Genomic DNA, 27,402 nt, shown 5'->3' with positions numbered 1-27,402 from the left:
ATTCAACTAGCAATATTACGCTACTGGTGATGAAAGTCGGTCGGTGATGGCGCTCGTCGTGATCGATCACGCTAATTTTGGTTATACAGAGTCAAGATGACCGATTGGACAAACTTAGACGGCAATTTCGAGATTCTGCGATGAGAAGTTGTTATTCGACTAGCAATATTACGCTACTGGCGATGACAGTCGGTGAAAGATGGCGCTTGTCACGACCGATCACGCTTATTTTGGTTATACAGAGTGAAGATGACTGATTGGACAAACTGAGACAACAATTTTGAGATTCTGCGATGTTAAGTTTTCATTCGACTAGCAATATTACACTACTGGCGATGAAAGTCAGTCGGCGATGGGGCTCATCGCGACCGATCACGCTCATTTTGGTAATACAGAGTCAAGATGACCGATTGGACAAACTTAAAAGGCAATTTTGAGATTCTGCGATGAGAAGTTGTCATTCGACTAGTAATATTACGCTACTGGCGATGACGGTCGGTGAGCGATGGCGCTTGTCGCGACCGATCACGCTCATTTTGGTTATACAGAGTCAAGATGACCGATTGGTCAAACTGAGACTGCAATTTCAAGATTCTGTGATGATAATTTGTCATTCGACCATCGATATAAGACTACTGGCGATCATTGTCAGTGGGCGATGGCGCTCGTCGCGACCTATCACGCTAATTTTGGTTATACAGAGTCAAGATGACCGATTGGACAAACTGAGACTGCAATTTCGAGATTCTGCGATGATAAGTTGTCATTCGACTAGCAATATTACACTACTGGCGATGAAAGTCAGCGGCGATGGCGCTCGTCGCGACCGATCACGCTCACTTTGGTTATACAGAGTCAAGATGACCGATTGGACAAACTTAGACGGCAATTTCGAGATTCTGCGATGAGAAGTTGTCATTCGACTAGCAATATTACACTACTGGCGATGAAAGTCGGTCGGTGATGGTGCTCGTCGTGATCGATCACGCTAATTTTGGTTATACGGAGTCAAGATGACCGATTGAACCAAACTGAGACAGCGATTTCGAGATTCTGCGATGAGAAGTTGTCATTCGACTAGCAATATTACGCTACTGGTGATAAAAGTCGGTCGGTGATGGCGCTCGTCGTGATTGATCACGCTAATTTTGGTTATACAGAGTCGAGATGACCGATTAGACAAACTGAGACCACAATTTCGAGATTCTGCGATGATAAGTCGTCATTCGATAGCGATATTACACTACTGGCGATGAAAGTCGGTCGGCAATGGCGCTCCTCGCGACCGATCACGCTCATTTTGGTTATACAGAGTCAAGATGACCGATTGGTCAAACTTAGACCACAATTTCGAGATTCTGCGATGAGAAGTTTTTATTCGACTAGCAATATTACGCTACTGGTGATGACAGTCGGTGAGCGATGGCGCTTGTCACGAACGATCACGCTTATTTTGGTTATACAGAGTCAAGATGACCGATTGGACAAACTGAGACCGCAATTTCGAGATTCTGCGATGATAAGTTGTCATTTGACTAGCAATATTACACTACTGGCGATGAAAGTCAGCGGCGATGGCGCTCGTCGCGACTGATTACGCTCACTTTGGTTATACAGAGTCAAGATGACCGATTGGACAAACTTAGACGGCAATTTCGAGATTCTGCGATGAGAAGTTGTCATTCAACTAGCAATATTACGCTACTGGCGATGAAAGTCGGTCGGTGATGGCGCTCGTCGTGATCGATCACGCTAATTTTGGTTATACAGAGTCGAGATGACCGATTAGACAAACTGAGACCACAATTTCGAGATTCTGCGATGATAAGTCGTCATTCGGTAGCGATATTACACTACTGGCGATGAAAGTCGGTCGGCGATGGCGCTCGTCGCGACCGATCACGCTAATTTTGGTTTTTCAGAGTAGAAGTGCCCGATTAGACAAACTGAGACCACAATTTCGTGATTCTGTGATGATTATTCGTCATTCGACTAGCGATATTACACTACTGGCAATGAAAGTCAGCGGCGATGGCGCTCGTCGCGACCGATCACGCTCATTTTGGTTATACAGAGTCAAGATGACCGATTGGACAAACTTAGACGGCAATTTCGAGATTCTGCGATGAGAAGTTGTTATTCGACTAGCAATATTACGCTACTGGCGATGACAGTCGGTGAGCGATGGCGCTTGTCACGACCGATCACGCTTATTTTGGTTATACAGAGTGAAGATGACTGATTGGACAAACTGAGACCACAATTTTGAGATTCTGCGATGTTAAGTTGTCATTCGACTAGCAATATTACACTACTGGCGATGAAAGTCAGTCGGCGATGGCGCTCATCGCGACCGATCACGCTAATTTTGGTTATACAGAGTCAAGATGACGGATTGGAAAAACTGAGACCGCAAGTTCCAGATTCTACGATGAGAAGTTGTCATTCGACTAGCGATATTACACTACTGGCGATGAAAGTCGGTCGGCGATGGCGCTCGTCGCGACCGATCACGCTAATTTTGGTTTTTCAGAGTAGAAGTGTCCGATTAGACAAACTGAGACCACAATTTCGTGATTCTGTGATGATTATTTGTCATTCGACTAGCGATATTACACTACTGGCAATGAAAGTCGGTCGGCGATGACGCTCGTCGTGACCGATCACGCTCATTTTGGTTATACAGAGTCAAGATGACCGATTGGAAAAACTGAGACCGCAAGTTCCAGATTCTACGATGAGAAGTTGTCATTCGACTAGCGATATTACACTACTGGCGATGAAAGTCGGTCTGTGATGGCGCACGTCGCGACCGATCACGCTCATTTTGGTTATACAGAGTCAAGATGACCGATTGGACAAACTTAGACGGCAATTTCGAGATTCTGCGATGAGAAGTTGTTATTCAACTAGCAATATTACGCTACTGGCGATGACAGTCGGTGAGCGATGGCGCTTGTCACGACCGATCACGCTTATTTTTGTTATACAGAGTGAAGATGACTGATTGGACAAACTGAGACAACAATTTTGAGATTCTGCGATGTTAAGTTTTCATTCGACTAGCAATATTACACTACTGGCGATGAAAGTCAGTCGGCGATGGCACTCGTCGCCACCGATCACGCTCATTTTGGTTATACAGAGTCAAGATGACCGATTGGACAAACTTAAAAGGCAATTTTGAGATTCTGCGATGAGAAGTTGTCATTCGACTAGCAATATTACGCTACTGGCGATGACGGTCGGTGAGCGATGGCGCTTGTCGCGACCGATCACGCTCATTTTGGTTATACAGAGTCAAGATGACCGATTGAAAAAACTGAGACCGCAAGTTCCAGATTCTGCGATGAGAAGTTGTCATTCGACTAGCGATATTACACTACTGGCGATGAAAGTCGGTCGGCGATGGCGCTCGTCGTGACCGATCACGCTCATTTTGGTTATACAGAGTCAAGATGACCGATTGGAAAAACTGAGACCGCAAGTTCCAGATTCTACGATGAGAAGTTGTCATTCGACTAGCGATATTACACTACTGGCGATGAAAGTCGGTCGGCGATGGCGCTCGTCGCGACCGATCACGCTAATTTTGGTTTTTCAGAGTAGAAGTGTCCGATTAGACAAACTGAGACCACAATTTCGTGATTCTGTGATGATTATTTGTCATTCGACTAGCGATATTACACTACTGGCAATGAAAGTCGGTCGGCGATGACGCTCGTCGTGACCGATCACGCTCATTTTGGTTATACAGAGTCAAGATGACCGATTGGAAAAACTGAGACCGCAAGTTCCAGATTCTACGATGAGAAGTTGTCATTCGACTAGCGATATTACACTACTGGCGATGAAAGTCGGTCGGCGATGGCGCTCGTCGCGACCGATCACGCTCATTTTGGTTATACAGAGTCAAGATGACCGATTGGACAAACTTAGACGGCAATTTCGAGATTCTGCGATGAGAAGTTGTTATTCGACTAGCAATATTACGCTACTGGCGATGACAGTCGGTGAGCGATGGCGCTTGTCACGACCGATCACGCTTATTTTGGTTATACAGAGTGAAGATGACTGATTGGACAAACTGAGACAACAATTTTGAGATTCTGCGATGTTAAGTTTTCATTCGACTAACAATATTACACTACTGGCGATGAAAGTCAGTCGGCGATGGCACTCGTCGCCACCGATCACGCTCATTTTGGTTATACAGAGTCAAGATGACCGATTGGACAAACTTAAAAGGCAATTTTGAGATTCTGCGATGAGAAGTTGTCATTCGACTAGTAATATTACGCTACTGGCGATGACGGTCGGTGAGCGATGGCGCTTGTCGCGACCGATCACGCTCATTTTGGTTATACAGAGTCAAGATGACCGATTGAAAAAACTGAGACCGCAAGTTCCAGATTCTGCGATGAGAAGTTGTCATTCGACTAGCGATATTACACTACTGGCGATGAAAGTCGGTCGGCGATGACGCTCGTCGCGACCGATCACGCTCATTTTGGTTATACAGAGTCAAGATGACCGATTGGAAAAACTGAGACCGCAAGTTCCAGATTCTGCGATGATAAGTTGTCATTCGACTAGCGATATTACACTACTGGCGATGAAAGTCGGTCGGTGAAGCCGCTCGTCGCGACCGATCATGCTCATTTTGGTTATACGGAGTCGAGATGACTGATTCGACTAACTCGGACCACAATTTCAAGATTCTGTGATGATAATTTGTCATTCGACCAACGATATAAGACTACTGGCGATCATTGTCAGTGGGCGATGGCGCTCGTCGCGACCTATCACGCTAATTTTGGTTATACAGAGTCAAGATGACCGATTGGACAAACTGAGACTGCAATTTCGAGATTCTGCGATGATAAGTTGTCATTCGACTAGCAATATTACACTACTAGCGATGAAAGTCAGCGGCGATGGCGCTCGTCGCGACCGATCACGCTCACTTTGGTTATACAGAGTCAAGATGACCGATTGGACAAACTTAGACGGCAATTTCGAGAATCTGCGATGAGAAGTTGTCATTCGACTAGCAATATTACGCTACTGGCGATGAAAGTCGGTCGGTGATGGTGCTCGTCGTGATCGATCACGCTAATTTTGGTTATACGGAGTCAAGATGACCGATTGAACCAAACTGAGACAGCAATTTCGAGATTCTGCGATGAGAAGTTGTCATTCAACTAGCAATATTACGCTACTGGTGATGAAAGTCGGTCGGTGATGGCGCTCGTCGTGATCGATCACGCTAATTTTGGTTATACAGAGTCAAGATGACCGATTGGACAAACTTAGACGGCAATTTCGAGATTCTGCGATGAGAAGTTGTTATTCGACTAGCAATATTACGCTACTGGCGATGACAGTCGGTGAAAGATGGCGCTTGTCACGACCGATCACGCTTATTTTGGTTATACAGAGTGAAGATGACTGATTGGACAAACTGAGACAACAATTTTGAGATTCTGCGATGTTAAGTTTTCATTCGACTAGCAATATTACACTACTGGCGATGAAAGTCAGTCGGCGATGGGGCTCATCGCGACCGATCACGCTCATTTTGGTAATACAGAGTCAAGATGACCGATTGGACAAACTTAAAAGGCAATTTTGAGATTCTGCGATGAGAAGTTGTCATTCGACTAGTAATATTACGCTACTGGCGATGACGGTCGGTGAGCGATGGCGCTTGTCGCGACCGATCACGCTCATTTTGGTTATACAGAGTCAAGATGACCGATTGGTCAAACTGAGACTGCAATTTCAAGATTCTGTGATGATAATTTGTCATTCGACCATCGATATAAGACTACTGGCGATCATTGTCAGTGGGCGATGGCGCTCGTCGCGACCTATCACGCTAATTTTGGTTATACAGAGTCAAGATGACCGATTGGACAAACTGAGACTGCAATTTCGAGATTCTGCGATGATAAGTTGTCATTCGACTAGCAATATTACACTACTGGCGATGAAAGTCAGCGGCGATGGCGCTCGTCGCGACCGATCACGCTCACTTTGGTTATACAGAGTCAAGATGACCGATTGGACAAACTGAGACGGCAATTTCGAGATTCTGCGATGAGAAGTTGTCATTCGACTAGCAATATTACACTACTGGCGATGAAAGTCGGTCGGTGATGGCGCTCGTCGTGATCGATCACGCTAATTTTGGTTATACGGAGTCAAGATGACCGATTGAACCAAACTGAGACAGCGATTTCGAGATTCTGCGATGAGAAGTTGTCATTCGACTAGCAATATTACGCTACTGGTGATAAAAGTCGGTCGGTGATGGCGCTCGTCGTGATTGATCACGCTAATTTTGGTTATACAGAGTCGAGATGACCGATTAGACAAACTGAGACCACAATTTCGAAATTCTGCGATGATAAGTCGTCATTCGATAGCGATATTACACTACTGGCGATGAAAGTCGGTCGGCAATGGCGCTCCTCGCGACCGATCACGCTCATTTTGGTTATACAGAGTCAAGATGACCGATTGGTCAAACTTAGACCACAATTTCGAGATTCTGCGATGAGAAGTTTTTATTCGACTAGCAATATTACGCTACTGGTGATGACAGTCGGTGAGCGATGGCGCTTGTCACGAACGATCACGCTTATTTTGGTTATACAGAGTCAAGATGACCGATTGGACAAACTGAGACCGCAATTTCGATATTCTGCGATGATAAGTTGTCATTTGACTAGCAATATTACACTACTGGCGATGAAAGTCAGCGGCGATGGCGCTCGTCGCGACTGATTACGCTCACTTTGGTTATACAGAGTCAAGATGACCGATTGGACAAACTTAGACGGCAATTTCGAGATTCTGCGATGAGAAGTTGTCATTCAACTAGCAATATTACGCTACTGGCGATGAAAGTCGGTCGGTGATGGCGCTCGTCGTGATCGATCACGCTAATTTTGGTTATACAGAGTCGAGATGACCGATTAGACAAACTGAGACCACAATTTCGAGATTCTGCGATGATAAGTCGTCATTCGGTAGCGATATTACACTACTGGCGATGAAAGTCGGTCGGCGATGGCGCTCGTCGCGACCGATCACGCTAATTTTGGTTTTTCAGAGTAGAAGTGCCCGATTAGACAAACTGAGACCACAATTTCGTGATTCTGTGATGATTATTCGTCATTCGACTAGCGATATTACACTACTGGCAATGAAAGTCAGCGGCGATGGCGCTCGTCGCGACCGATCACGCTCATTTTGGTTATACAGAGTCAAGATGACCGATTGGACAAACTTAGACGGCAATTTCGAGATTCTGCGATGAGAAGTTGTTATTCGACTAGCAATATTACGCTACTGGCGATGACAGTCGGTGAGCGATGGCGCTTGTCACGACCGATCACGCTTATTTTGGTTATACAGAGTGAAGATGACTGATTGGACAAACTGAGACCACAATTTTGAGATTCTGCGATGTTAAGTTGTCATTCGACTAGCAATATTACACTACTGGCGATGAAAGTCAGTCGGCGATGGCGCTCATCGCGACCGATCACGCTAATTTTGGTTATACAGAGTCAAGATGACGGATTGGAAAAACTGAGACCGCAAGTTCCAGATTCTACGATGAGAAGTTGTCATTCGACTAGCGATATTACACTACTGGCGATGAAAGTCGGTCGGCGATGGCGCTCGTCGCGACCGATCACGCTAATTTTGGTTTTTCAGAGTAGAAGTGTCCGATTAGACAAACTGAGACCACAATTTCGTGATTCTGTGATGATTATTTGTCATTCGACTAGCGATATTACACTACTGGCAATGAAAGTCGGTCGGCGATGACGCTCGTCGTGACCGATCACGCTCATTTTGGTTATACAGAGTCAAGATGACCGATTGGAAAAACTGAGACCGCAAGTTCCAGATTCTACGATGAGAAGTTGTCATTCGACTAGCGATATTACACTACTGGCGATGAAAGTCGGTCGGCGATGGCGCTCGTCGCGACCGATCACGCTCATTTTGGTTATACAGAGTCAAGATGACCGATTGGACAAACTTAGACGGCAATTTCGAGATTCTGCGATGAGAAGTTGTTATTCAACTAGCAATATTACGCTACTGGCGATGACAGTCGGTGAGCGATGGCGCTTGTCACGACCGATCACGCTTATTTTTGTTATACAGAGTGAAGATGACTGATTGGACAAACTGAGACAACAATTTTGAGATTCTGCGATGTTAAGTTTTCATTCGACTAGCAATATTACACTACTGGCGATGAAAGTCAGTCGGCGATGGCACTCGTCGCCACCGATCACGCTCATTTTGGTTATACAGAGTCAAGATGACCGATTGGACAAACTTAAAAGGCAATTTTGAGATTCTGCGATGAGAAGTTGTCATTCGACTAGTAATATTACGCTACTGGCGATGACGGTCGGTGAGCGATGGCGCTTGTCGCGACCGATCACGCTCATTTTGGTTATACAGAGTCAAGATGACCGATTGAAAAAACTGAGACCGCAAGTTCCAGATTCTGCGATGAGAAGTTGTCATTCGACTAGCGATATTACACTACTGGCGATGAAAGTCGGTCGGCGATGGCGCTCGTCGTGACCGATCACGCTCATTTTGGTTATACAGAGTCAAGATGACCGATTGGAAAAACTGAGACCGCAAGTTCCAGATTCTACGATGAGAAGTTGTCATTCGACTAGCGATATTACACTACTGGCGATGAAAGTCGGTCGGCGATGGCGCTCGTCGCGACCGATCACGCTAATTTTGGTTTTTCAGAGTAGAAGTGTCCGATTAGACAAACTGAGACCACAATTTCGTGATTCTGTGATGATTATTTGTCATTCGACTAGCGATATTACACTACTGGCAATGAAAGTCGGTCGGCGATGACGCTCGTCGTGACCGATCACGCTCATTTTGGTTATACAGAGTCAAGATGACCGATTGGAAAAACTGAGACCGCAAGTTCCAGATTCTACGATGAGAAGTTGTCATTCGACTAGCGATATTACACTACTGGCGATGAAAGTCGGTCGGCGATGGCGCTCGTCGCGACCGATCACGCTCATTTTGGTTATACAGAGTCAAGATGACCGATTGGACAAACTTAGACGGCAATTTCGAGATTCTGCGATGAGAAGTTGTTATTCGACTAGCAATATTACGCTACTGGCGATGAAAGTCGGTGAGCGATGGCGCTTGTCACGACCGATCACGCTTATTTTGGTTATACAGAGTGAAGATGACTGATTGGACAAACTGAGACAACAATTTTGAGATTCTGCGATGTTAAGTTTTCATTCGACTAACAATATTACACTACTGGCGATGAAAGTCAGTCGGCGATGGCACTCGTCGCCACCGATCACGCTCATTTTGGTTATACAGAGTCAAGATGACCGATTGGACAAACTTAAAAGGCAATTTTGAGATTCTGCGATGAGAAGTTGTCATTCGACTAGTAATATTACGCTACTGGCGATGACGGTCGGTGAGCGATGGCGCTTGTCGCGACCGATCACGCTCATTTTGGTTATACAGAGTCAAGATGACCGATTGAAAAAACTGAGACCGCAAGTTCCAGATTCTGCGATGAGAAGTTGTCATTCGACTAGCGATATTACACTACTGGCGATGAAAGTCGGTCGGCGATGACGCTCGTCGCGACCGATCACGCTCATTTTGGTTATACAGAGTCAAGATGACCGATTGGAAAAACTGAGACCGCAAGTTCCAGATTCTGCGATGATAAGTTGTCATTCGACTAGCGATATTACACTACTGGCGATGAAAGTCGGTCGGTGAAGCCGCTCGTCGCGACCGATCATGCTCATTTTGGTTATACGGAGTCGAGATGACTGATTCGACTAACTCGGACCACAATTTCAAGATTCTGTGATGATAATTTGTCATTCGACCAACGATATAAGACTACTGGCGATCATTGTCAGTGGGCGATGGCGCTCGTCGCGACCTATCACGCTAATTTTGGTTATACAGAGTCAAGATGACCGATTGGACAAACTGAGACTGCAATTTCGAGATTCTGCGATGATAAGTTGTCATTCGACTAGCAATATTACACTACTAGCGATGAAAGTCAGCGGCGATGGCGCTCGTCGCGACCGATCACGCTCACTTTGGTTATACAGAGTCAAGATGACCGATTGGACAAACTTAGACGGCAATTTCGAGAATCTGCGATGAGAAGTTGTCATTCGACTAGCAATATTACGCTACTGGCGATGAAAGTCGGTCGGTGATGGTGCTCGTCGTGATCGATCACGCTAATTTTGATTATACGGAGTCAAGATGACCGATTGAACCAAACTGAGACAGCAATTTCGAGATTCTGCGATGAGAAGTTGTCATTCGACTAGCAATATTACGCTACTGGTGATGAAAGTCGGTCGGTGATGGCGCTCGTCGTGATCGATCACGCTAATTTTGGTTATACAGAGTCAAGATGACCGATTGGACAAACTTAGACGGCAATTTCGAGATTCTGCGATGAGAAGTTGTTATTCGACTAGCAATATTACGCTACTGGCGATGACAGTCGGTGAAAGATGGCGCTTGTCACGACCGATCACGCTTATTTTGGTTATACAGAGTGAAGATGACTGATTGGACAAACTGAGACAACAATTTTGAGATTCTGCGATGTTAAGTTTTCATTCGACTAGCAATATTACACTACTGGCGATGAAAGTCAGTCGGCGATGGGGCTCATCGCGACCGATCACGCTCATTTTGGTAATACAGAGTCAAGATGACCGATTGGACAAACTTAAAAGGCAATTTTGAGATTCTGCGATGAGAAGTTGTCATTCGACTAGTAATATTACGCTACTGGCGATGACGGTCGGTGAGCGATGGCTCTTGTCGCGACCGATCACGCTCATTTTGGTTATACAGAGTCAAGATGACCGATTGGTCAAACTTAGACCACAATTTCGAGATTCTGCGATGAGAAGTTTTTATTCGACTAGCAATATTACGCTACTGGCGATGACAGTCGGTGAGCGATGGCGCTTGTCACGAACGATCACGCTTATTTTGGTTATACAGAGTCAAGATGACCGATTGGACAAACTGAGACTGCAATTTCAAGATTCTGTGATGATAATTTGTCATTCGACCATCGATATAAGACTACTGGCGATCATTGTCAGTGGGCGATGGCGCTCGTCGCGACCTATCACGCTAATTTTGGTTATACAGAGTCAAGATGACCGATTGGACAAACTGAGACTGCAATTTCGAGATTCTGCGATGATAAGTTGTCATTCGACTAGCAATATTACACTACTGGCGATGAAAGTCAGCGGCGATGGCGCTCGTCGCGACCGATCACGCTCACTTTGGTTATACAGAGTGAAGATGACCGATTGGACAAACTTAGACGGCAATTTCGAGATTCTGCGATGAGAAGTTGTCATTCGACTAGCAATATTACACTACTGGCGATGAAAGTCGGTCGGTGATGGTGCTCGTCGTGATCGATCACGCTAATTTTGGTTATACGGAGTCAAGATGACCGATTGAACCAAACTGAGACAGCGATTTCGAGATTCTGCGATGAGAAGTTGTCATTCGACTAGCAATATTACGCTACTGGTGATAAAAGTCGGTCGGTGATGGCGCTCGTCGTGATTGATCACGCTAATTTTGGTTATACAGAGTCGAGATGACCGATTAGACAAACTGAGACCACAATTTCGAGATTCTGCGATGATAAGTCGTCATTCGATAGCGATATTACACTACTGGCGATGAAAGTCGGTCGGCAATGGCGCTCGTCGCGACCGATCACGCTCATTTTGGTTATACAGAGTCAAGATGACCGATTGGTCAAACTTACACCACAATTTCGAGATTCTGCGATGAGAAGTTTTTATTCGACTAGCAATATTACGCTACTGGTGATGACAGTCGGTGAGCGATGGCGCTTGTCACGAACGATCACGCTTATTTTGGTTATACAGAGTCAAGATGACCGATTGGACAAACTGAGACCGCAATTTCGAGATTCTGCGATGAGAAGTTGTCATTTGACTAGCAATATTACACTACTGGCGATGAAAGTCAGCGGCGATGGCGCTCGTCGCGACTGATTACGCTCACTTTGGTTATACAGAGTCAAGATGACCGATTGGACAAACTTAGACGGCAATTTCGAGATTCTGCGATGAGAAGTTGTCATTCGACTAGTAATATTACGCTACTGGCGATGACAGTCGGTGAGCGATGGCGCTTGTCACGACCGATCACGCTTATTTTGGTTATACAGAGTGAAGATGACTGATTGGACAAACTGAGACCACAATTTTGAGATTCTGCGATGTTAAGTTGTCATTCGACTAGCAATATTACACTACTGGCGATGAAAGTCAGTCGGCGATGGCGCTCATCGCGACCGATCACGCTCATTTTGGTAATACAGAGTCAAGATGACCGATTGGACAAACTTAAAAGGCAATTTTGAGATTCTGCGATGAGAAGTTGTCATTCGACTAGTAATATTACGCTACTGGCGATGACGGTCGGTGAGCGATGGCGCTTGTCGCGACCGATCACGCTCATTTTGGTTATACAGAGTCAAGATGACCGATTGGTCAAACTTAGACCACAATTTCGAGATTCTGCGATGAGAAGTTTTTATTCGACTAGCAATATTACGCTACTGGCGATGACAGTCGGTGAGCGATGGCGCTTGTCACGAGCGATCACGCTCATTTTGGTCAAGATGACCGATTGGAAAAACTGAGACCGCAAGTTCCAGATTCTGCGATGAGAAGTTGTCATTCGACTAGCGATATTACACTACTGGCGATGAAAGTCGGTCGGCGATGACGCTCGTTGTGACCGATCACGCTCATTTTGGTTATACAGAGTCAAGATGACCGATTGGAAAAACTGAGACCGCAAGTTCCAGATTCTACGATAAGAAGTTGTCATTCGAGTAGCGATATTACACTACTGGCGATGAAAGTCGGTCGGCGATGGCGCTCGTCGCGACCGATCACGCTAATTTTGGTTTTTCAGAGTAGAAGTGTCCGATTAGAGAAACTGAGACCACAATTTCGTGATTCTGTGATGATTATTTGTCATTCGACTAGCGATATTACACTACTGGCAATGAAAGTCAGCGGCGATGGCGCTCATCGCGACCGATCACGCTCATTTGGGTTATACAGAGTCAAGATGACCGATTGGACAAACTTAGACGGCAATTTCGAGATTCTGCGATGAGAAGTTGTTATTCGACTAGCAATATTACGCTACTGGCGATGACAGTCGGTGAGCGATGGCGCTTGTCACGACCGATCACGCTTATTTTGGTTATACAGAGTGAAGATGACTGATTGGACAAACTGAGACAACAATTTTGAGATTCTGCGATGTTAAGTTTTCATTCGACTAGCAATATTACACTACTAGCGATGAAAGTCAGTCGGCGATGGCGCTCGTCGCGACCGATCACGCTCATTTTGGTTATACAGAGTCAAGATGACCGATTGGACAAACTTAAAAGGCAATTTTGAGATTCTGCGATGAGAAGTTGTCATTCGACTAGTAATATTACGCTACTGGCGATCACGGTCGGTGAGCGATGGCGCTTGTCGCGACCGATCACGCTCATTTTGGTTATACAGAGTCAAGATGACCGATTGGAAAAACTGAGACCGCAAGTTCCAGATTCTGCGATGAGAAGTTGTCATTCGACTAGCGATATTACACTACTGGTGATGAAAGTCGGTCGGCGATGACGCTCGTCGCGACCGATCACGCTCATTTTGGTTATACAGAGTCAAGATGACCGATTGGAAAAACTGAGACAAACTGAGACCGCAATTTCGAGATTCTGCGATGAGAAGTTGTTATTCGACTAGCAATATTACGCTACTGGCGATGACAGTCGGTGAGCGATGGCGCTTGTCACGACCGATCACGCTTATTTTGGTTATACAGAGTGAAGATGACTGATTGGACAAACTGAGACCACAATTTTGAGATTCTGCGATGTTAAGTTGTCGTTCGACTAGCAATATTACACTACTGGCGATGAAAGTCAGTCGGCGATGGCGCTCATCGCGACCGATCACGCTCATTTTGGTTATACAGAGTCAAGATGACCGATTGGAAAAACTGAGACCGCAAGTTCCAGATTCTGCGATGAGAAGATGTCATTCGACTAGCGATATTACACTACTGGCGATGACAGTCGGTGAGCGATGGCGCTTGTCACGAACGATCACGCTTATTTTGGTTATACAGAGTCAAGATGACCGATTGGACAAACTGAGACCGCAATTTCGAGATTCTGCGATGATAAGTTGTCATTCGACTAGCAATATTACACTACTGGCGATGAAAGTCAGCGGCGATGGCGCTCGTCGCGACTGATCACGCTCACTTTGGTTATACAGAGTCAAGATGACCGATTGGACAAACTTAGACGGCAATTTCGAGATTCTGCGATGAGAAGTTGTCATTCAACTAGCAATATTACGCTACTGGCGATGAAAGTCGGTCGGTGATGGCGCTCGTCGTGATCGATCACGCTAATTTTGGTTATACAGAGTCGAGATGACCGATTAGACAAACTGAGACCACAATTTCGAGATTCTGCGATGATAAGTCGTCATTCGGTAGCGATATTACACTACTGGCGATGAAAGTCGGTCGGCGATGGCACTCGTCGCGACCGATCACGCTAATTTTGGTTTTTCAGAGTAGAAGTGCCCGATTAGACAAACTGAGACCACAATTTCGTGATTCTGTGATGATTATTCGTCATTCGACTAGTGATATTACACTACTGGCAATGAAAGTCAGCGGCGATGGCGCTCGTCGCGACCGATCACGCTCATTTTGGTTATACAGAGTCAAGATGACCGATTGGACAAACTTAGACGGCAATTTCGAGATTCTGCGATGAGAAGTTGTCATTCGACTAGCGATATTACACTACTGGCGATGAAAGTCGGTCGGCAATGGCGTTCGTCGCGACCGATCACGCTCATTTTGGTTATACAGAGTCAAGATGACCGATTGGACAAACTTAGACGGCAATTTCGAGATTCTGCGATGAGAAGTTGTCATTCGACTAGCGATATTACACTACTGGCGATGAAAGTCGGTCGGCAATGGCGTTCGTCGCGACCGATCACGCTCATTTTGGTTATACAGAGTCGAGATGACCGATTGGACAAACTTAGACGGCAATTTCGAGATTCTGCGATGAGAAGTTGTCATTCAACTAGCAATATTACGCTACTGGCGATGAAAGTCGGTCGGTGATGGCGCTCGTCGTGATCGATCACGCTAATTTTGGTTATACAGAGTCGAGATGACCGATTAGACAAACTGAGACCACAATTTCGAGATTCTGCGATGATAAGTCGTCATTCGGTAGCGATATTACACTACTGGCGATGAAAGTCGGTCGGCGATGGCACTCGTCGCGACCGATCACGCTAATTTTGGTTTTTCAGAGTAGAAGTGCCCGATTAGACAAACTGAGACCACAATTTCGTGATTCTGTGATGATTATTCGTCATTCGACTAGTGATATTACACTACTGGCAATGAAAGTCAGCGGCGATGGCGCTCGTCGCGACCGATCACGCTCATTTTGGTTATACAGAGTCAAGATGACCGATTGGACAAACTTAGACGGCAATTTCGAGATTCTGCGATGAGAAGTTGTCATTCGACTAGCGATATTACACTACTGGCGATGAAAGTCAGTCGGCGATGGCGCTCGTCGCGACCGATCACGCTCATTTTGGTTATACAGAGTCAAGATGACCGATTGGACAAACTTAAAAGGCAATTTTGAGATTCTGCGATGAGAAGTTGTCATTCGACTAGTAATATTACGCTACTGGCGATGACGGTCGGTGAGCGATTGCGCTTGTTGCGACCGATCACGCTCATTTTGGTTATACAGGTATCAAGATGACCGATTGGAAAAACTGAGACCGAAGTTCCAGATTCTGCGATGAGAAGTTGTCATTCGACTAGCGATATTACACTACTGGCAATGAAAGTCGGTCGGCAATGGCGCTCGTCGCGACCGATCACGCTCATTTTGGTTATACAGAGTCGAGATGACCGATTGGTCAAACTTAGACGGCAATTTCATGATTCTGCGATGAGAAGTTGTCATTCGACTAGCAATATTACGCTACTGGCGATGACGGTCCGTGAGCGATGGCGCTAGTTGCGACCGATCACGCTCATTTTGGTTATACAGGTATCAAGATGACCGATTGGAAAAACTGAGACCGCAAGTTCCAGATTCTGCGATGAGAAGTTGTCATTCGACTAGCGATATTACACTACTGGCGATGAAAGTCGGTCGGCGATGACGCTCGTTGTGACCGATCACGCTCATTTTGGTTATACAGAGTCAAGATGACCGATTGGAAAAACTGAGACCGCAAGTTCCAGATTCTACGATAAGAAGTTGTCATTCGACTAGCGATATTACACTACTGGCGATGAAAGTCGGTCGGCGATGGCGCTCGTCGCGACCGATCACGCTAATTTTGGTTTTTCAGAGTAGAAGTGTCCGATTAGAGAAACTGAGACCACAATTTCGTGATTCTGTGATGATTATTTGTCATTCGACTAGCGATATTACACTACTGGCAATGAAAGTCAGCGGCGATGGCGCTCGTCGCGACCGATCACGCTCATTTTGGTTATACAGAGTCAAGATGACCGATTGGACAAACTTAGACGGCAATTTCGAGATTCTGCGATGAGAAGTTGTTATTCGACTAGCAATATTACGCTACTGGCGATGACAGTCGGTGAGTGATGGCGCTTATCACGACCGATCACGCTTATTTTGGTTATACAGAGTGAAGATGACTGATTGGACAAACTGAGACAACAATTTTGAGATTCTGCGATGTTAAGTTTTCATTCGACTAGCAATATTACACTACTGGCGATGGAAGTCAGTCGGCGATGGCGCTCGTCGCGACCGATCACGCTCATTTTGGTTATACAGAGTCAAGATGACCGATTGGACAAACTTAAAAGGCAATTTTGAGATTCTGCGATGAGAAGTTGTCATTCGACTAGTAATATTACGCTACTGGCGATGACGGTCGGTGAGCGATGGCGCTTGTCGCGACCGATCACGCTCATTTTGGTTATACAGAGTCAAGATGACCGATTGGAAAAACTGAGACCGCAAGTTCCAGATTCTGCGATGAGAAGTTGTCATTCGACTAGCGATATTACACTACTGGTGATGAAAGTCGGTCGGCGATGACGCTCGTCGCGACCGATCACGCTCATTTTGGTTATACAGAGTCAAGATGACCGATTGGAAAAACTGAGACAAACTGAGACCGCAATTTCGAGATTCTGCGATGAGAAGTTGTTATTCGACTAGCAATATTACGCAACTGGCGATGACAGTCGGTGAGCGATGGCGCTTGTCACGACCGATCACGCTTATTTTGGTTATACAGAGTGAAGATGACTGATTGGACAAACTGAGACCACAATTTTGAGATTCTGCGATGTTAAGTTGTCGTTCGACTAGCAATATTACACTACTGGCGATGAAAGTCAGTCGGCGATGGCGCTCATCGCGACCGATCACGCTCATTTTGGTTATACAGAGTCAAGATGACCGATTGGAAAAACTGAGACCGCAAGTTCCAGATTCTGCGATGAGAAGATGTCATTCGACTAGCGATATTACACTACTGGCGATGACAGTCGGTGAGCGATGGCGCTTGTCACGAACGATCACGCTTATTTTGGTTATACAGAGTCAAGATGACCGATTGGACAAACTGAGACCGCAATTTCGAGATTCTGCGATGATAAGTTGTCATTCGACTAGCAATATTACACTACTGGCGATGAAAGTCAGCGGCGATGGCGCTCGTCGCGACTGATCACGCTCACTTTGGTTATACAGAGTCAAGATGACCGATTGGACAAACTTAGACGGCAATTTCGAGATTCTGCGATGAGAAGTTGTCATTCAACTAGCAATATTACGCTACTGGCGATGAAAGTCGGTCGGTGATGGCGCTCGTCGTGATCGATCACGCTAATTTTGGTTATACAGAGTCGAGATGACCGATTAGACAAACTGAGACCACAATTTCGAGATTCTGCGATGATAAGTCGTCATTCGGTAGCGATATTACACTACTGGCGATGAAAGTCGGTCGGCGATGGCACTCGTCGCGACCGATCACGCTAATTTTGGTTTTTCAGAGTAGAAGTGCCCGATTAGACAAACTGAGACCACAATTTCGTGATTCTGTGATGATTATTCGTCATTCGACTAGTGATATTACACTACTGGCAATGAAAGTCAGCGGCGATGGCGCTCGTCGCGACCGATCACGCTCATTTTGGTTATACAGAGTCAAGATGACCGATTGGACAAACTTAGACGGCAATTTCGAGATTCTGCGATGAGAAGTTGTCATTCGACTAGCGATATTACACTACTGGCGATGAAAGTCGGTCGGCAATGGCGTTCGTCGCGACCGATCACGCTCATTTTGGTTATACAGAGTCAAGATGACCGATTGGACAAACTTAGACGGCAATTTCGAGATTCTGCGATGAGAAGTTGTCATTCGACTAGCGATATTACACTACTGGCGATGAAAGTCGGTCGGCAATGGCGCTCGTCGCGACCGATCACGCTCATTTTGGTTATACAGAGTCGAGATGACCGATTGGACAAACTTAGACGGCAATTTCGAGATTCTGCGATGAGAAGTTGTCATTCAACTAGCAATATTACGCTACTGGCGATGAAAGTCGGTCGGTGATGGCGCTCGTCGTGATCGATCACGCTAATTTTGGTTATACAGAGTCGAGATGACCGATTAGACAAACTGAGACCACAATTTCGAGATTCTGCGATGATAAGTCGTCATTCGGTAGCGATATTACACTACTGGCGATGAAAGTCGGTCGGCGATGGCACTCGTCGCGACCGATCACGCTAATTTTGGTTTTTCAGAGTAGAAGTGCCCGATTAGACAAACTGAGACCACAATTTCGTGATTCTGTGATGATTATTCGTCATTCGACTAGTGATATTACACTACTGGCAATGAAAGTCAGCGGCGATGGCGCTCGTCGCGACCGATCACGCTCATTTTGGTTATACAGAGTCAAGATGACCGATTGGACAAACTTAGACGGCAATTTCGAGATTCTGCGATGAGAAGTTGTCATTCGACTAGCGATATTACACTACTGGCGATGAAAGTCAGTCGGCGATGGCGCTCGTCGCGACCGATCACGCTCATTTTGGTTATACAGAGTCAAGATGACCGATTGGACAAACTTAAAAGGCAATTTTGAGATTCTGCGATGAGAAGTTGTCATTCGACTAGTAATATTACGCTACTGGCGATGACGGTCGGTGAGCGATTGCGCTTGTTGCGACCGATCACGCTCATTTTGGTTATACAGGTATCAAGATGACCGATTGGAAAAACTGAGACCGAAGTTCCAGATTCTGCGATGAGAAGTTGTCATTCGACTAGCGATATTACACTACTGGCAATGAAAGTCGGTCGGCAATGGCGCTCGTCGCGACCGATCACGCTCATTTTGGTTATACAGAGTCGAGATGACCGATTGGTCAAACTTAGACGGCAATTTCATGATTCTGCGATGAGAAGTTGTTATTCGACTAGCAATATTACGCTACTGGCGATGACGGTCGGTGAGCGATGGCGCTTGTTGCGACCGATCACGCTCATTTTGGTTATACAGGTATCAAGATGACCGATTGGAAAAACTGAGACCGCAAGTTCCAGATTCTGCGATGAGAAGTTGTCATTCGACTAGCGATATTACACTACTGGCGATGAAAGTCGGTCGGCGATGACGCTCGTTGTGACCGATCACGCTCATTTTGGTTATACAGAGTCAAGATGACCGATTGGAAAAACTGAGACCGCAAGTTCCAGATTCTACGATAAGAAGTTGTCATTCGACTAGCGATATTACACTACTGGCGATGAAAGTCGGTCGGCGATGGCGCTCGTCGCGACCGATCACGCTAATTTTGGTTTTTCAGAGTAGAAGTGTCCGATTAGAGAAACTGAGACCACAATTTCGTGATTCTGTGATGATTATTTGTCATTCGACTAGCGATATTACACTACTGGCAATGAAAGTCAGCGGCGATGGCGCTCGTCGCGACCGATCACGCTCATTTTGGTTATACAGAGTCAAGATGACCGATTGGACAAACTTAGACGGCAATTTCGAGATTCTGCGATGAGAAGTTGTTATTCGACTAGCAATATTACGCTACTGGCGATGACAGTCGGTGAGTGATGGCGCTTATCACGACCGATCACGCTTATTTTGGTTATACAGAGTGAAGATGACTGATTGGACAAACTGAGACAACAATTTTGAGATTCTGCGATGTTAAGTTTTCATTCGACTAGCAATATTACACTACTGGCGATGGAAGTCAGTCGGCGATGGCGCTCGTCGCGACCGATCACGCTCATTTTGGTTATACAGAGTCAAGATGACCGATTGGACAAACTTAAAAGGCAATTTTGAGATTCTGCGATGAGAAGTTGTCATTCGACTAGTAATATTACGCTACTGGCGATGACGGTCGGTGAGCGATGGCGCTTGTCGCGACCGATCACGCTCATTTTGGTTATACAGAGTCAAGATGACCGATTGGAAAAACTGAGACCGCAAGTTCCAGATTCTGCGTTGAGAAGTTGTCATTCGACTAGCGATATTACACTACTGGCGATGAAAGTCGGTCGGCGATGACGCTCGTCGCGACCGATCACGCTCATTTTGGTTATACAGAGTCAAGATGACCGATTGGAAAAACTGAGACCGCAATTTCGAGATTCTGCGATGAGAAGTTGTTATTCGACTAGCAATATTACGCTACTGGCGATGACAGTCGGTGAGCGATGGCGCTTGTCACGACCGATCACGCTTATTTTGGTTATACAGAGTGAAGATGACTGATTGGACAAACTGAGACCACAATTTTGAGATTCTGCGATGTTAAGTTGTCATTCGACTAGCAATATTACACTACTGGCGATGAAAGTCAGTCGGCCATGGCGCTCATCGCGACCGATCACGCTCATTTTGGTTATACAGAGTCAAGATGACCGATTGGAAAAACTGAGATCGCAAGTTCCAGATTCTGCGATGAGAAGTTGTCATTCGACTAGCGATATTACACTACTGGCGATGAAAGTCGGTCGGCGATGGCGCTCGTCGCGACCGATCACGCTCATTTTGGTTATACAGAGTCAGGATGACCGATTGGACAAACTGAGACCGCAAGTTCCAGATTCTGCGATGAGAAGTTGTCATTCGACTAGCGATATTACACTACTGGCGATGAAAGTCGGTCGGCGATGGCGCTCGTCGCGACCGATCACGCTAATTTTGGTTTTTCAGAGTAGAAGTGCCCGATTAGACAAACTGAGACCACAATTTCGTGATTCTGTGATGATTATTTGTCATTCGACTAGTGATATTACACTACTGGCAATGAAAGTCAGCGGCGATGGCGCTCGTCGCGACCGATCACGCTCATTTTGGTTATACAGAGTCAAGATGACCGATTGGACAAACTTAGACGGCAATTTCGAGATTCTGCGATGAGAAGTTGTTATTCGACTAGCAATATTACGCTACTGGCGATGACAGTCGGTGAGTGATGGCGCTTATCACGACCGATCACGCTTATTTTGGTTATACAGAGTGAAGATGACTGATTGGACAAACTGAGACAACAATTTTGAGATTCTGCGATGTTAAGTTTTCATTCGACTAGCAATATTACACTACTGGCGATGGAAGTCAGTCGGCGATGGCGCTCGTCGCGACCGATCACGCTCATTTTGGTTATACAGAGTCAAGATGACCGATTGGACAAACTTAAAAGGCAATTTTGAGATTCTGCGATGAGAAGTTGTCATTCGACTAGTAATATTACGCTACTGGCGATGACGGTCGGTGAGCGATGGCGCTTGTCGCGACCGATCACGCTCATTTTGGTTATACAGAGTCAAGATGACCGATTGGAAAAACTGAGACCGCAAGTTCCAGATTCTGCGATGAGAAGTTGTCATTCGACTAGCGATATTACACTACTGGCGATGAAAGTCGGTCGGCGATGACGCTCGTCGCGACCGATCACGCTCATTTTGGTTATACAGAGTCAAGATGACCGATTGGACAAACTGAGACCGCAATTTCGAGATTCTGCGATGAGAAGTTGTTATTCGACTAGCAATATTACGCTACTGGCGATGACAGTCGGTGAGCGATGGCGCTTGTCACGACCGATCACGCTTATTTTGGTTATACAGAGTGAAGATGACTGATTGGACAAACTGAGACCACAATTTTGAGATTCTGCGATGTTAAGTTGTCATTCGACTAGCAATATTACACTACTGGCGATGAAAGTCAGTCGGCCATGGCGCTCATCGCGACCGATCACGCTCATTTTGGTTATACAGAGTCAAGATGACCGATTGGAAAAACTGAGATCGCAAGTTCCAGATTCTGCGATGAGAAGTTGTCATTCGACTAGCGATATTACACTACTGGCGATGAAAGTCGGTCGGCGATGGCGCTCGTCGCGACCGATCACGCTCATTTTGGTTATACAGAGTCAGGATGACCGATTGGACAAACTGAGACCGCAAGTTCCAGATTCTGCGATGAGAAGTTGTCATTCGACTAGCGATATTACACTACTGGCGATGAAAGTCGGTCGGCGATGGCGCTCGTCGCGACCGATCACGCTAATTTTGGTTTTTCAGAGTAGAAGTGCCCGATTAGACAAACTGAGACCACAATTTCGTGATTCTGCGATGATTATTTGTCATTCGACTAGTGATATTACACTACTGGCAATGAAAGTCAGCGGCGATGGCGCTCGTCGCGACCGATCACGCTCATTTTGGTTATACAGAGTCAAGATGACCGATTGGACAAACTTAGACGGCAATTTCGAGATTCTGCGATGAGAAGTTGTTATTCGACTAGCAATATTACGCTACTGGCGATGACAGTCGGTGAGTGATGGCGCTTATCACGACCGATCACGCTTATTTTGGTTATACAGAGTGAAGATGACTGATTGGACAAACTGAGACAACAATTTTGAGATTCTGCGATGTTAAGTTTTCATTCGACTAGCAATATTACACTACTGGCGATGGAAGTCAGTCGGCGATGGCGCTCGTCGCGACCGATCACGCTCATTTTGGTTATACAGAGTCAAGATGACCGATTGGACAAACTTAAAAGGCAATTTTGAGATTCTGCGATGAGAAGTTGTCATTCGACTAGTAATATTACGCTACTGGCGATGACGGTCGGTGAGCGATGGCGCTTGTCGCGACCGATCACGCTCATTTTGGTTATACAGAGTCAAGATGACCGATTGGAAAAACTGAGACCGCAAGTTCCAGATTCTGCGATGAGAAGTTGTCATTCGACTAGCGATATTACACTACTGGCGATGAAAGTCGGTCGGCGATGACGCTCGTCGCGACCGATCACGCTCATTTTGGTTATACAGAGTCAAGATGACCGATTGGAAAAACTGAGACCGCAATTTCGAGATTCTGCGATGAGAAGTTGTCATTCGACTAGCAATATTACGCTACTGGCGATGACAGTCGGTGAGCGATGGCGCTTGTCACGACCGATCACGCTTATTTTGGTTATACAGAGTGAAGATGACTGATTGGACAAACTGAGACCACAATTTTGAGATTCTGCGATGTTAAGTTGTCGTTCGACTAGCAATATTACACTACTGGCGATGAAAGTCAGTCGGCGATGGCGCTCATCGCGACCGATCACGCTCATTTTGGTTATACAGAGTCAAGATGACCGATTGGAAAAACTGAGACCGCAAGTTCCAGATTCTGCGATGAGAAGTTGTCATTCGACTAGCGATATTACACTACTGGCGATGAAAGTCGGTCGGCGATGGCGCTCGTCGCGACCGATCACGCTCATTTTGGTTATACAGAGTCAGGATGACCGATTGGACAAACTGAGACCGCAAGTTCCAGATTCTGCGATGAGAAGTTGTCATTCGACTAGCGATATTACACTACTGGCGATGAAAGTCGGTCGGCGATGGCGCTCGTCGCGACCGATCACGCTAATTTTGGTTTTTCAGAGTAGAAGTGCCCGATTAGACAAACTGAGACCACAATTTCGTGATTCTGTGATGATTATTTGTCATTCGACTAGTGATATTACACTACTGGCAATGAAAGTCAGCGGCGATGGCGCTCGTCGCGACCGATCACGCTCATTTTGGTTATACAGAGTCAAGATGACCGATTGGACCAACTTAGACGGCAATTTCGAGATTCTGCGATGAGAAGTTGTTATTCTACTAGCAATATTACGCTACTGGCGATGACAGTCGGTGAGTGATGGCGCTTATCACGACCGATCACGCTTATTTTGGTTATACAGAGTGAAGATGACTGATTGGACAAACTGAGACAACAATTTTGAGATTCTGCGATGTTAAGTTTTCATTCGACTAGCAATATTACACTACTGGCGATGGAAGTCAGTCGGCGATGGCGCTCGTCGCGACCGATCACGCTCATTTTGGTTATACAGAGTCAAGATGACCGATTGGACAAACTTAAAGGGCAATTTTGAGATTCTGCGATGAGAAGTTGTCATTCGACTAGTAATATTACGCTACTGGCGATGACGGTCGGTGAGCGATGGCGCTTGTCGCGACCGATCACGCTCATTTTGGTTATACAGAGTCAAGATGACCGATTGGAAAAACTGAGACCGCAAGTTCCAGATTCTGCGATGAGAAGTTGTCATTCGACTAGCGATATTACACTACTGGCGATGAAAGTCGGTCGGCGATGACGCTCGTCGCGACCGATCACGCTCATTTTGGTTATACAGAGTCAAGATGACCGATTGGAAAAACTGAGACCGCAATTTCGAGATTCTGCGATGAGAAGTTGTTATTCGACTAGCAATATTACGCTACTGGCGATGACAGTCGGTGAGCGATGGCGCTTGTCACGACCGATCACGCTTATTTTGGTTATACAGAGTGAAGATGACTGATTGGACAAACTGAGACCACAATTTTGAGATTCTGCGATGTTAAGTTGTCATTCGACTAGCAATATTACACTACTGGCGATGAAAGTCAGTCGGCCATGGCGCTCATCGCGACCGATCACGCTCATTTTGGTTATACAGAGTCAAGATGACCGATTGGAAAAACTGAGATCGCAAGTTCCAGATTCTGCGATGAGAAGTTGTCATTCGACTAGCGATATTACACTACTGGCGATGAAAGTCGGTCGGCGATGGCGCTCGTCGCGACCGATCACGCTCATTTTGGTTATACAGAGTCAAGATGACCGATTGGACAAACTGAGACCGCAAGTTCCAGATTCTGCGATGAGAAGTTGTCATTCGACTAGCGATATTACACTACTGGCGATGAAAGTCGGTCGGCGATGGCGCTCGTCGCGACCGATCACGCTAATTTTGGTTTTTCAGAGTAGAAGTGCCCGATTAGACAAACTGAGACCACAATTTCGTGATTCTGTGATGATTATTTGTCATTCGACTAGTGATATTACACTACTGGCAATGAAAGTCAGCGGCGATGGCGCTCGTCGCGACCGATCACGCTCATTTTGGTTATACAGAGTCAAGATGACCGATTGGACCAACTTAGACGGCAATTTCGAGATTCTGCGATGAGAAGTTGTTATTCTACTAGCAATATTACGCTACTGGCAATGACAGTCGGTGAGCGATGGCGCTTGTCACGACCGATCACGCTTATTTTGGTTATACGGAGTGAAGATGACTGATTGGACAAACTGAGACAACAATATTGAGATTCTGCGATGTTAAGTTTTCATTCGACTAGCAATATTACACTACTGGCGATGAAAGTCAGTCGGCGATGGCGCTCGTCGCGACCGATCACGCATTTTGGTTATACAGAGTCAAGATGACCGATTGGACAAACTTAAAGGGCAATTTTGAGATTCTGCGATGAGAAGTTGTCATTCGACTAGTAATATTACGCTACTGGCGATGACGGTCGGTGAGCGATGGCGCTTGTCGCGACCGATCACGCTCATTTTGGTTATACAGAGTCAAGATGACCGATTGGACAAACTGAGACCGCAAGTTCCAGATTCTGCGATGAGAAGTTGTCATTCGACTAGCGATATTACACTACTGGCGATGAAAGTCGGTCGGTGATGACGCTCGTCGCGACCGATCACGCTCATTTTGGTTATACAGAGTCAAGATGACCGATTGGAAAAACTGAGACCGCAAGTTCCAGATTCTGCGATGAGAAGTTGTCATTCGACTAGCGATATTACACTACTGGCGATGAAAGTCGGTCGGCGATGACGCTCGTCGCGACCGATCACGCTCATTTTGGTTATACAGAGATGAGATGACCGATCAGACCAACTGAGACCACAAATTCGAGATTCTGCGATGATAAGTTGTCATTTGATAGCGATATTAAACGACTGGCGATGAAAGACGATTGGCGATGGCGCTCATTGCGACCAGTCACGCTCATTATAGTTTTACAGAGTCGAGATGACGAATTGGACAAACTGAGAACGCAATTTCCAGATTCTGCGATGATAAGTTGTCATTCGACTAGCGATATTACACTACTGGCGATGAAAGTCGGTCGGCGAAGCCGGTCGTCGCGACCGATCATGCTCATTTTGGTTATACAGAGTCAAGATGATCGATTGGATAAAACTTAGACGGCAATTTCGAGATTCTGCGATGAGAAGTTGTCATTCGACTAGCAATATTACGCTACTGGCGATGAAAGTCGGTCGGTGATGGTGCTCGTCGTGATCGATCACGCTAATTTTGGTTATACGTAGTCAAGATGACCGATTGAACCAAACTGAGACAGCAATTTCGAGATTCTGCGATGAGAAGTTGTCATTCGACTAGCAATATTACGCTACTGGTGATGAAAGTCGGTCGGTGATGGCGCTCGTCGTGACCGTTCACGCTCATTTTGGTTATACAGAGTCGACATGACCGATTTGACAATCTGAGACAGCTATTTCGAGATTCTGCGATGATAAGTTGCCATTCGATAGCGATATTACATTACTGGCGATGAAAGTCGGTCGGCAATGGCGCTCGTCGCGACCGATCACGCTCATTTTGGTTATACAGAGTCGAGATGACCGATTGGTCAAACTTAGACGGCAATTTCATGATTCTGCGATGAGAAGTTGTTATTCGACTAGCAATATTACGCTACTGGCGATG

This window comes from Lineus longissimus, chromosome 13, assembly GCF_910592395.1.
Source record: "Lineus longissimus chromosome 13, tnLinLong1.2, whole genome shotgun sequence".
Taxonomy (NCBI): Eukaryota; Metazoa; Nemertea; class Pilidiophora; order Heteronemertea; family Lineidae; genus Lineus; species Lineus longissimus.
This window is presented reverse-complemented; position numbering follows the sequence as displayed.